Source organism: Eulemur rufifrons, chromosome 24 (assembly GCF_041146395.1).
Source record: "Eulemur rufifrons isolate Redbay chromosome 24, OSU_ERuf_1, whole genome shotgun sequence".
In the NCBI taxonomy this organism is placed as follows: Eukaryota; Metazoa; Chordata; class Mammalia; order Primates; family Lemuridae; genus Eulemur; species Eulemur rufifrons.
The window spans coordinates 229,440-242,679 of NC_091006.1; the positions used below are offsets into that span (position 1 = coordinate 229,440).

Here is a 13,240-nt window from a genome sequence, read left to right on the forward strand (position 1 = left end):
ATGGTGGGTCTGGTCTCATTACTGTAAAATCTGAGGAGTGAGAACTCAGTAAAGCTCCAAGCGAGACGATGTAACACTGTCATAGTAGCTTTCAGACAAGTAATAGAAATAACACTTTACACAGTAGGGAATAAATTCCCTGACCTAACACCCAGAGATAACCCAGTATAAGGAAAGTGTTAGGATAAATTAATACCTGTTATAATTTTAGGAGTTTATAAAAGAATCCTGAGGGTATTCTGAGCACCTTCATAAACATATTTTAGAAGGTAATGATAGAAAATCCCCTGGTGTCACTGTCTACAGCTCTGGCCTCGATCAGCATTACTGACTGAGCCCAGATAGTATTGACATAGTTCATATGAACAAATCACATGATCAAATCACACCTGCCCTTTGAGAATTAGCTCCAATATTATTCTTCCTTGAAGTCTTAAGGTAAAAGTACTTAGATGACCAAATTCCTGGAGAATTTGGTTTGTACATCTCCAAATATTTACTCTCCACCCTAAATCATATATTTCAATTCTTCCCACAGTAACTGTGGACCAAATATGGGCCAGCCATTGTGCTAGGTGCTGGTGGACACAGGTGAGGACAGTATGAAGATGACAGGTCTCAAGACTCTGAAGGAAAGCACTCTGTCATTCATTTAGTCTTCTCCCTAGATATGCTAAATATATACGTTATTTGTAAATGAAATACAATATATGTTTTCGTGTCAAGCTCCCATGATTATATACCTACTCTCAGTATCTGCATGTTTTTATTTATTTATGAATTATTATTATTATTATTACTTTTTTAAAATTTAAAACACAGGGGAAAGTTGGAACGCAGTTCCCACACTACCAAAAATTATGCAGTCGAGTTTTCCACGTTTGGGGACAGCAGAGGGGTCAGCACACCCAGAGTGCAATGGATAAGCCCTGCCCTGGGAAACCCTCGTGACCATGGCATCTTCCTGCCAGGTAAGTAGAGTATCCATGTAAATACTAAAGGAGCTATTTCCGTATGTGGACATTCTGGGGAGCGTGACATATTTTTTGAGGCAAGGTCAATCAAGACCTTGTGGTGTTTCTGAATTACACTTTGAAACTCATTTCTTTTCAAAGAGTAGATAACTGCTAACTCTTTATTAATGGATTGAATAACGATTCTGACCTTATTAAATAGTCATTTAAAAACGTATTGACTATTTTTTCTTGTTTCATATATATGAAGAAACAAGCAAAGGTACTTCAAATTTGAAAATCTTTCATTAGAATTCAATCATATTAAGCACATATGAACATATACACATACATTTAAAGTCTAGACAAAAAGTATCTCCAAATTTACCATAAAGAATCTCCTGATCTCCCTTTAGTAAGAGAACAAGACTGGAAGAAAACAATGAGGTTGGCCAAGTGCATTTGTTTCCTGTAGCAAGACAGGCTAATTCTAAAAATTATTAGATTCAAGTAGAAAAACAGAAATTTTAAGATATGTTGCAGGATAAATGGCCTCTGTTCATGCTTATGATCTAACTAGAACTAAATGAATTTCTAGGCTTGAATTTCCTGCAGACTCCTTTCTTTAATCAACTAAAAGACTTTGAATACATAGAGCAGTTATGCTCGTCTGGTATTTGCAGCAATGGCAGATAAGGAAAAGGTATTAAAGCTGAGTTAACTAAAATGCTTTTGCTTTATTTCTCTGGTTGTTTCATGGGAATAATGCTAATAAGATTGCAGGGGAGAGAGAATTATATGTGTGAAACTGCCATGAAAATTTCAGTTAAGTGAAAGAGAATAGCACGTTATCACTCACTTAAAATGTTAACGCATTAAAGAGTGAATTTCTTTCCTATGTAATTGTTTTTAACATATGAGATCAGAAAGCAGCTGGTTGGGCTGTATCACTTCTATATGTAGAAAACTGAAGGAATAACAAGAATGGCAACCCTGTACTGCCTTAAGTTATCTTGTTAAACCACATCCATACCCCATGTGGTGGAGATCAATGTCTACATTTCAAAAATTAAGTACAGAATCAGGATTGGCACCAAAATCTGTCGAGCTCCAGAGTTATTGTAACTAACCACCAAACTGCTTTGTTTCTTGACTACTTTGTGCAGGCAGTGGACACATGCTTAACCTCAAATGAGGAAATACATTTTCATTAAAACATAAAACAATAATGATTATTTTCTTCTTTTGCTGTGACTACCTTTCTTGCTGTAGCTTTTGTAATTTAGCTTTAAAAGAGATGTCTCAAGATTTCACTATGTACAGCCAGTTTAATATTGCCGGTAATTAGTAAATAGCTATCACAGCTGTTATATACATAGGTTCTTCATTTCATATGGTTTTAAATTAGGATTGACCAATACTAATTAATTCATTAAAGATATTGATGAGCAATGTGACCAAATATCTATTTGTGTATTTGTGGATCTATTATTTTATAAATCTTTGTATATAATTTAAAAATTGTAAGAATAGTACAAAGAATTTATAAATACATTTTATCAAGATTTTGACATTTTATAACACTGGTTTTTATCTTTCTCTCTTTCCCTTTCTCCCATATGCCTGTGTGTGTGTGTATTTTTTTCCCCGAATTCTTTCAGAGTAAGTTGCGGACATGATATTCTCTTACCTAAATATTTCAATGTGTATTTTCTAAAAGCAAGGAATTCTCTTATATAACGTAGATGCAATCATTAAAATCAAGAAACTGAGGTTGATACAATACTGTTATCTAATCCACAGATGTTACAAAACTTAGGCAGATTTTAAGTTGTCCCAATAATGTCTTTAAGAGCAAATGAAAACCCAAGGTCATGCATTGTATTCATGAGATGCACTGTCATGTCTCCTTAGCCCCTTTTATTTTGAAATAGTTTCCGAGTCTTTCTCTTTCATGACACTGACATCTTTGAAGAGTAAACGCCTATTATAATATTTTCTATAACAACCATCAATTTGGGTTTGTCTGATGTTTCTTCATGATTAGATCCAGTTTGTGCACTTTTGGAAGGAATACCCCAGAAGTACTACTGTGTCCTTTTCAACACATCGTTATCACGAGGCACGTGCTGTCAACTGGCAGTTATTTTTGATTATTTGGTTAGGGTGGTATCTGCCATGTTTTTCCACTTTAAAATTATTTTACCTTGTTTAATTAATAAATAACTTGTTAAAGAGATCTCTGAACAAAGAGAGTATTCTGTTACTTCTTAAACTGTCACCCATTTCTTTTAGCATCCATTGATGTTTCTTGCCTGAATCAACTGTTAGGACAACGGCTGGCAAACGGTGCTTTTCTAATTCCATCGTTCCTTCTACATTTATCAGATGACTTTCTGCTGAAACAAGAGCTTTCCCACTATGGGCTCATGCATTCTAACCTTACTCAATAGTTAGAATCTTCTGCTATCATAATTTTGATGTTCATGTTATCCAAGATTTGGTCAGTGGAAGCCCCTACATGCTGTCCTCTGTGTCCTTTTGACATGTCCCCATCATTCTTTGAACACTTTCTCATCTTTCAGCACAAAAAGCTTTCCTTAGCATACAGGATAATCTTGGACTTTCCCTGCCCCAGCCCTGAAATCAGACATTTCTCCAAGAAGTATAGATTGGGTGATTACTATATTTTGTATCTTTAAATAGGTGACTCTCCCATCTGTCATCTGCATTTTGAAATTAAGTTGACCTGCACTGAGAGTTTTTCATTACATTTCATTACAATTTTTATTACTGTACTTTTGGGATCTAAAATTTCCATTTAATTCTTCTTTTGTTCTTTGCTGGGAATTCTTTTGATGGAATAACAGACTTAAATGTGGAACAAGTACAGTTATACCTGCCATATTCCCCTTGAACTCATTATTTCAGGAAAAGTCCTAGAGTCCTACTAGAAATCCTGAGACCCTTCACCTAACGGCTTCCTCCGGGTCCATAAACAGATTTACAATTGAAATCCTAAGAAGTTAATAATAAAGCAGGCTTTATCCAACAATATATGTCATCCTTGAGAAGGACAACCTGGAGGCATGTGTCTACTTTGGCACAAATCCTCGGTGAGAATGAGCTGCCCATAATAGTTAGATGCACATTCATGCATTCTTCCCCGCATTGCTACTTTCGTTGTATCTCTTCCTAATCCTTTTTGGCATTTCCTGGGATAATCAAGGAAATAATCTACTTTGCCTCATTTGTTGCTTCTGGGGGAACAAAACCTAACACAAGGTGGAGGTAGGCCCAGGAAGCTGACCCTCAAGATATGACTGTGGAATTGTATCTTTTGCTGTTCAAAAAAAATGAAGAGTGTGATAACTGCTGTGCTGGAGCATCACAATCATCACAACTGGTAAAACTCACATATGTGGGATAGATAAATTGGGTTCAGTGGCCTGAGCAAATGGCAGTTTTAAAACTGGTAGAATATTTGGTTCTTAACTGCCATTGGAAACATTCAGGAAGTCAGCTCAGCCACCACAAACTCAGCACTGTTATTAGAGAGCCCTTTAGATCCTGCTACTGGAGGGCAAAGTGTTCTAAAAGTGAAACCAAAGAATTGTTCATAACAGTGTTGTAATCATAAAAGATGCTACCAGATTCAAGGCCCCAGCAAGCATCCTGTGCTTAAATTAGGATTGTAACAGGCACAGAGAGGACCAGAAATTCTGGAAAGGAAATGGGTAGACATGCATGATTCCACTTGAATCCTTTTGGGAGTTAGAAGCAATTACTTTTCCTGTGTGGAGGAGAGTAACCTCCCTTATGGGTGGTCCCTGACAAGGTAAATATCTGAGGTAAATACCTGGCAAGATGGTACTTGCTGGCCTCAGTGTTAGCCCCTGCCAAGCTTCACTGTTTCCATAACAAAAATCCATTATAATAACAGGGGAAGAAGTATCTCAGCTTTTGAAAAATGGTATCATTAACCAATATCGTTCAAATGTTTTACTGGCAGGTGTAAGGAGTAGATTAGGACAAGAGAGGAAGTATTTTATATCAAGGCATTTTTCCATGACTCTGCATTTAATTTTTGGGAAATACTCTTGGTCTAATTCTAATAAAATGCTAGGCTGTCTATTTGATGTGTGTAAGAAATGTCAACATTTTTGTTCAGGGATTCTAGCAATTTGAGCTCCTCGTGCCTGCATCCCCCCAGTTGGCAAATTCCAAAGCAACGTGTACCTTTCTGATGGAATGAGTACTTCTAAGACACCATATTTTTCAGTGTCCTGGTCATTGTTGCTAGGTGTCTTCTATGCCCCACCCCCCATGTGATTTACCACTATAGGAACACAGCCTGTGTGAATGGCGTCAAAGGGCTTCCTTCACACTGACAGCTGATTGGGTTTGGCTCATGCACTGTAATGTAGATTATTACATGCTCTCCGTATTTCCCTTCCTGCTTCAGGAATGCAGTCCTTGTTCCCTAGGTGCTAGGAATATTACTTCTCACAGCTCACAGCTAAATGTTTCTCAAAGCACCCTTCTTGGCTGAGAAAAACTGCCTATTCCTAGTTCATTCTCTCTTCCTGGGGGCAAGAAACATCTAATCAATGCTCCAGTGGTCGGGACACAAGCACCTGACCATTCACCCAGCTGCAAGACAACTTGGAAGGGCCACCTCAGAGTTCCTCTCAGGGGTACCTGGGACCTTAACTGCAACTGCATACAGTTTAATTTCTCCCTACGCCAAATTCTGCTTCATTCACTCCATGGGAGGTGACTCTAAGAACATTCCTCAAGAAACTACCTGAATGTCTCAGTCTGTTTTCCAGGAATTGCCAAGTAATATTTATTTCCCTTTCTCTGGTTGGCTGGTCTGTGGATTCTTGTCTCTGCCCTTGGGCGGGGTCACCTTTTAGACAACCATTTCCATACAGCCCATCTGTGTGATCTGGAAGCTACTCCATCCCCATGTGCCATCAGGAGGACAATGGGAAAAAATTCAAGGTCTTGCTCAGAAAGGAGTTCAGCACAACCTCTCTTTGGTTTCCCTAAATCATGCCCACTTCTTTATACAAGGTCCTTAGTTAATCTCAACTACACAACCCAGCATCACTGTCTTTTCCATTTCCATATGCATTCTAAGTAGTGCATTCTTTTCCTCACCTGACTCAGAGCTTGCCTGACCTTCATTCTCATGCACCCTAGAGTTCCTCAAAGGGACTGATGCATGTTTGGCAAAAGGCTGTTTTCCCCCATCCAACACTTTCAAGCCTGTGTTACAAGAGCATCATTTGGAAGAACCTGTTCACCCGGGGACATCAATATTCAGAACATGAATAGATGAAACTTTTATTGTAATCTATCATTATAGTCTTGTTGAAAGTTTTATTTGAAACTTGATATACTAAATATCCATGGCCTACTACTTGTACTTATCTAGGAGCTTAGGGTTTTTCACAGGAAATGAGACAAATAGACTTTCAATACAGATTGCACAAATGTGACCAACACTGCAGATAATCTAATCGGGGTAGGATTTGCTATTTTGTTTAGATTCTCCTTCTCAGACACTTCATTGATATTTCCAGCTGTCTGTGCTGCATTGATTTCACGACAGAACTCATATTTGAAAATAACACATTTTTTTTAAGTTATCCATGGCTTCACAAAAATGATCTAAAAATTTTTGAAAGATAATCACAAGCCAACATGTACATTTGAAAGAATGAGGTTGTTCCTTCACAATAAAAGTAAAAGAAGAAGTGTCAAAGTGAAAAAAGAAAAGAAAAAGTGTAACTAGAATCTGTGGTGGGCTTACCATCTAAACAAACAAAATGACAACTGGAATTTACCTCGATTAAGCAATTACAATATCTCCCAGTTTGTGTATGGAAACCAACTTTCCCCATCATCTACTTCATAAGAGATTTTAGAAATAACTATTTTTTATAGTTGTGGTATTTTAGATTTAGATTAATATATACTAGTAGAGAAGCATGAGGTCACAGATCTTATGAAAGAGTATGCCAGGATCCAAGCATGGCGGTTATATAAAATAAAAAGAACAAATTATAACAAAATCATGAAATGCAGCCCCAAATAAAATCAAACTCCATAGTGCCTGTCACAATGAAGGCAATCTGTTTTTACTGTTCTTGCTGTAGGATTGATTTTATTACATAGACACGAAGTTATAAAGTATAAAAATAAAATGTAGTTACATTACATACATGGAAAATATGTTTACTTACAATGCAGCAAAGTTTTGTCAACTTTAGTTCAATGAGAGGAAAAGGACCTGGATGTTGCCCTGTTTATATTTCCATTGAACTATTGTCTTTGACAAGAGTTGGTCTCTGAATATCAGAATGTTTCATTTTCCCTTTTGTTAAACTACAGACAAGTAATGCCAGAGTCACATTACTTCACTTCCTAATGTATTTTTCAATATCATATCTTTCCAAGAACATCTATGTACATGTTATTTTTGCTTCTAAGTAATTCTCTCTTAATAAATCACAGCTCTCTGAAAGCATGTAGGAAGTATATTGAAATTCCAGGAATCTATAGAATGTCTTGGAAAATGATACATATTTGGCATCCCAAGTGGCAAACTTACAGAGATCTGGCTTGTTAATAAGAGAGTATATTTAGGCAAAAAGAAAGGTAATTGGACACACCCATGAATAGTACACTGTAGACGCAGTGATAAGGGAATCCAACACAAACTAGAATATATTTCATCTACTCCAAGAGGGGCATTAAGAAGATGGTGCTCAGAGACGATGTAGATCCAGGTTGTTGGGTGCATCATCATTTTTATCTTCTGTAGGTAGGTCATGATAATCAGATAATATGTAATCATTTGCTTATGAGTTTTGAACTTCAGAACATTCACAGTTATACCACTCTCTCTATATATTTTAGAATGAATAATAAAATTTTCTCTATTATCTATTCTATAATCTGAAGAAGTAAAACATGCTTTTTCACTCAGACATCAGGTGGAAACTCTTGAAATAAACTGTGAATTCTGTCAAATAAAGGATTTGGCTGCTACTACTTTATTTTTGATGGAATGGATTAAGTATTTCAGAATCCTGGATAAAATAATTACAATTCTAATATTAAGTTTTGTCAACAGGAATCCAAAAATTACAGAATGGAATATTATAGGCACCATTCTATATGTTATATAATTAATCAATGAGTAATTGATGAGATAAAGAAAGGATATATGTGTGCCCTCTACTAGTAATGCAAAAGAGATCAATGTGATCGAAAGCAAAAATGTCACAATTGTATCACCAATTTAAACAAGAGACTATGGAAACAGAAGAAAATCTAGTTTGAAAGTCTTTATCTTTCTAAAGCCATAATGAACACAGAAAAAGAAAATATTTATTGTTCAGGGTAGTAAATTTTGTTTCTTGTACAATAGTCAATTTTGAGTTTCAATTCTCCTTTCAATAACATTGTAGATGTTTTATTCTATAACAATTTAATTGTTTTTTAAATTTAACCACACATTGTATCCATGGTAATTTCTAAATAAATTATCCCAGATAATCATTTTTTGTAGGTTTATACAAAATTACACTTTAATTAGTGGCAAATTATCTCACTGCTGTGATATGTATATATTGACCATAATTTTAATAAAACAAATAATTTCACATCACACCTGAGAGAAATAAAGTTACCTATATCTTATTTTATTTGACACATTTAATTGATATTTCCATTGAAAATTCTAAATGCTATAGCATGATGACAACTAGATACATAAAAATTGACCTTTTTCTCCATTTATTTTACCTAAAAATAAAAAGTAGAAGTATTACACATATCCGTTGAAAAGTTGAGATAATGTTAACAAATTTTAAAAATTAGTTAACCAGAATAAAAACATCAAAATAAGAAAATGTATTTCCTAAACTAAAAAATCATGTAAGTGGTTGAAATTATTCTCTAAAAGACAGAGACTTGTCTTTTATGATTTAAACAGATGATTAGTTGAAATTGCTATATTTCTATGCTGTACATGTTTATGTTATCAAAATAAAACTCTAACATCTATTATCATTCACTGCATAAAATTGACACTCAAGTATACAGCTGAAGTGTGTAGAAATAACACAATGGCCACAGCTGCAAGAATGAATAAACAAAATGTGTTGTATACATGCAATGAAATATTGTTCACCTTTAAAAACTAAGGGCATTCTGACACATGATACAACAGGGATGAACTTAAGGACATTATAAGAAGTGAGATAAGCCTGTCATAAGGAAAAAAATAGTGTACAATTCCATTTAAATAAGGTTCCTAGAGTAACACATTTAAAGAGACTGAAAGGAGAATGATGGTTGCTAGGGGCTGGGAGTGGGGGGGAGAATGTTCAATAGAAACAGAGATTCAAGGCCGAGGTGGGTGGATCGCTCAAGGTCAGGAGTTCGAGACCAGCCTGAGCAAGAGGGAGACCCCCGTCTCTACTAAAAATAGAAAGAAATTATCTGGCCAACTAAAATATATATAGAAAAAATTAGCCGGGCATGGTGGCACATGCCTGTAGTCCCAGCTACCTGGGAGGCTGAGGCAGTAGGATCGCTTAAGCCCAGGAGTTTGAGGTTGCTGTGAGCTAGACTGACGCCACGGCACTCACTCTAGCCCGGGCAACAAAGCGAGACTCTGTCTCAAAAAAAAAAAAGAGAAAGAAACAGAGATTCAGTTAGGGGAGAAGAAAAGAGAGTCATAGATGGATATTGTTGATGGTTGCACAACCATGTAAATGTACTTGATGGCACTATATTGAATGTACACTTAAAAATGGTTAATATGGTAGCAAAAATCAATTTAAGAAACTTGCCCATTACCCTACAGTTACTAAATTACTGACTGATTTATTTTGTTCCAGTGCACAGATAGTCTGTATTTATTTAAAGTTTGATATTTTGTCCATCACAATTTTTAATTGATTTTGATTTTTTAAATATGAATTGATTGTTTTAAATGTTTAAAATGTGATCCATGTTCAACAATAAAGATAGTTAAGAAAATGGAGAAACAGATGTCCTCAATAAATGAAATGAATTAGGAGAAATTTTTTTATCATTCAGGAAGTGACACTGAGGGCCATAAGTAGGGATTTCATATAGTTGCTGTGCACAAAAAGTGGATGTTAGAGATATGACTGTTTGCAGATCACAAAGTTTTGGCAAATGCAGAATATAGTTGGCAAGAAGAAAGAAAGTTTTCATGATCTTTCAATATACTTTCTTTGTTTAACAACCAAAAGAAACTCCCAAGTACTGCTCAGCCAGTACAACAATGATGCTCAAGTAATTCAGTCAGGGATCAAGTGAGCCTATTGCACTGCCTTTCCCAGGTGTGACTGGCATCTGAGTTTAGGATGGATATGTGAAGTGAGGATAAAGGGAATGCCCACGGAAGAAAGTAAACCTCTTCTGCCATGTAATTGTATTGAATTAGATCATATCCTCAAGACTGTATTAGCATCGACATCTCTGCAGATATGACTATATAAATTAAGCGAGGTAAAGCAATTAAGGGTAGAACAGTTCTGGAACATGTGAAATGAAATTGCACATAAAGATTTTGTTTCTCTAGAGACTGAAGATGAAATTAATTCATCTCTATGACTGGGTAAAGAACTTAGTTTTATTTTCTTTCCTCTACCCAGTAAGGTTGCATTTGTAACCTGATGAGCAACAGTACACTTAATAAAAGTGTGCACTTAGCATTATACCCATTGGAAAAAAATTCAAAGAAGTCATTACTGTTTTCAATGTATAACTCAGTAAAGTTGTACTCAATGTGTTAACAACTCCAAATTGTCATGTTTCCATCTGCAGACTCAGTCCTTCCAGTTTATTCACCTGAAGGTTTAGGTCATCTTGTTTGGGAAGTAAAAGTGTATTTATGGATTAACAAATGTCAAGGTAAATTATGCAGTTTTGGTAGGTTCCAATGAAATTTATATGTTATAGACACAAAATCTTCATTATTAAGTATGTTGCCTTAATTTAATTAAATATATTTATTTAATTCACACTCTAAATATACTATCTATAATGTAAGGCAAGCACATATAAAATGACATATGAATCATTTCCTTCTCTCTCACTTCTCTTAGTATCAGATAAAACAACATCACACTGACTTCTTACTTGCAATTTATCAAGAACTTGGATTCATCATGCAGATTAATCAATACTCCACCGGAGCAATATTTACCATGAAAATCTTGGAAATAAATAAAATGTTGAGCAATGCACAATTTAAAACATTTTTCAAATGGCAGATGAAGGATTTCAAGTACGTTTCATCATTTTCACAGAAGTACTTTGCAAGAAACATGTAATTCAAATGTAGCACTATAAATGATGACAACACTCTTATCTATTTCTCCATTTACAGACTCCCTCCTGTCTGAAATCATGAAAAGTAGAAACACCACCTTATGTTTCTTTCTCCTAGTACATTCTAACCACACAAGAGCCCACACAAGAGCCCGCCAATTTGTCTGTGTGATGGTTGCAATTATTTTCACTGCCCTATTGGGCAATGCTCTTGTGCTTCTCCTAATTTACCAGGACCACTAGCTCCACATTCCCATGTACTTTCTGCTGAACCAACTCTTCTCTTATGCATGTGATACTGGTTTCCACCACTGTGCCCAGAATGGCTGCTGACTGCTTGACATCAAATCAGTTGATCTTCCCCACTGCCTGTGAATTGCAGATCTTCTTGTTCAGCACCCTGGGTGGTGAAGAGTGCTTCCTCTTAGCAGCCCAGTCCTCTTCCCAGGCTTGCTATAGCCAGAGTGGCTGCCTCCCCAAAGTCCTCTCGTCAACTCATTTCTGCCTACACATCTCTGCACTAGGGGAACCTTCTCGCTGACACACCATTTTAGTCATTCACTCTCAAAGTTATTGATATTTTGGTGATTATACCATTATAGTTTCCTAATCATCAGTGAGATGGAGCAGTAGTGCTCTATCCATTAATATGATTTACTTCATTTGGGGGAAGAAATAAACAGAAGAGTCCTGGCCATTAATATGCCTTACAGACTTCCGTTTTTATTTCACACCTGTAACTTTATATTTTCTTTTAATATTATGCCTATACCATTGTTATCAGTCTATTTGTGCATTCTTTTTCTTTATATATAGATTTAATTATATATTCTATATTTGAGTTTATTTTGTTAATTTGTGCTTATTTGGCATTGTTAAAATTATTCCAGGTATCTAGATTTGCGTGGCAGTTATAAAAAGTAGGAAACATATAGCAGAGGAATGATGCTTGGGGACAATCCATAAATGCTCTAAGTCCTAGAATCCTCTCTTCAATTATGGACAAATTATCATAAAAGCCATATTTATCACTCATTTATTTTTATGAGACCATTAATGTTCAGTATTCTAAGTAAATTAGAAAAATGTTCGATTTGACCTGGATTTTAGCAAGATGGTAGGCTAAATTATCCTCCTCTTTAGTTTCAATATGTAGGAAGAGAGAAAGAGAAGGTTTTGGTAAGAACCATTACAATATGACATTTTAAGGCAATAATTGTATGAATGGATGAAAACTTTATTAATCAGAGTAGTAATATTTACTAAGAAAACTCAATCTTTTAGGCACTATTGCAAGCCACTTTCACAGATATCATAATGTATGAGTTACAGTGTTTAACAGAAAGATGCATGGAATGAAAAGAAATTAAAACATTTATAATGATATTAGATGAAATTAAAAACATCAAAAGATCAACTGTTTTGGCATATAACAAATTAACAGAAAGGGTGTTAATATGATTTGCATTATTAATCAGCTTTAATAGTTATACAGATAAGCAATGGACAGTATCTTTTACCAGAAATCACAAAATGCACAAGTATTTCAAATACAAGAGGAACGTGGAATTCTTTGGCCTAAGAATTCCATTAACTTCCTGAGAACCAGAAATCCTATGTGTCATATTTTCTAGGCATCAGGAATGACAGTAGAAAATATGAATTGAAGAGTAAACAGTAAGATCTAACTGCACACAGATTTCAATTCATATTCTTTTTTTAAAATTTCTGAATTAAGTGGAAAACGCAAACTGATATTACTTTTATGTGTCAGGGAAATGCTAAGGTGGAAGAATAATGCCTGGAATCAAAGGACCTGAACTTAGTTAACTAATTGATTCAATTACAAGAATATTGTTACAGAAATATAGAAAATATGCAAATACACAAATATTTTTCAC

At 35.3% G+C, this 13,240-nt stretch overlaps 1 non-coding gene across 1 annotated transcript; it reads right to left on the minus strand.

The window, feature by feature from the left end:
• Window positions 1-819: 819 nt before the first annotated feature.
• On the minus strand, window positions 820-979 carry LOC138375218 (U1 spliceosomal RNA). Its single transcript, XR_011231468.1, has one exon. It is a non-coding gene; the product is annotated as a U1 spliceosomal RNA (small nuclear RNA).
• Between the last annotated feature and the right edge of the window lie 12,261 nt (window positions 980-13,240).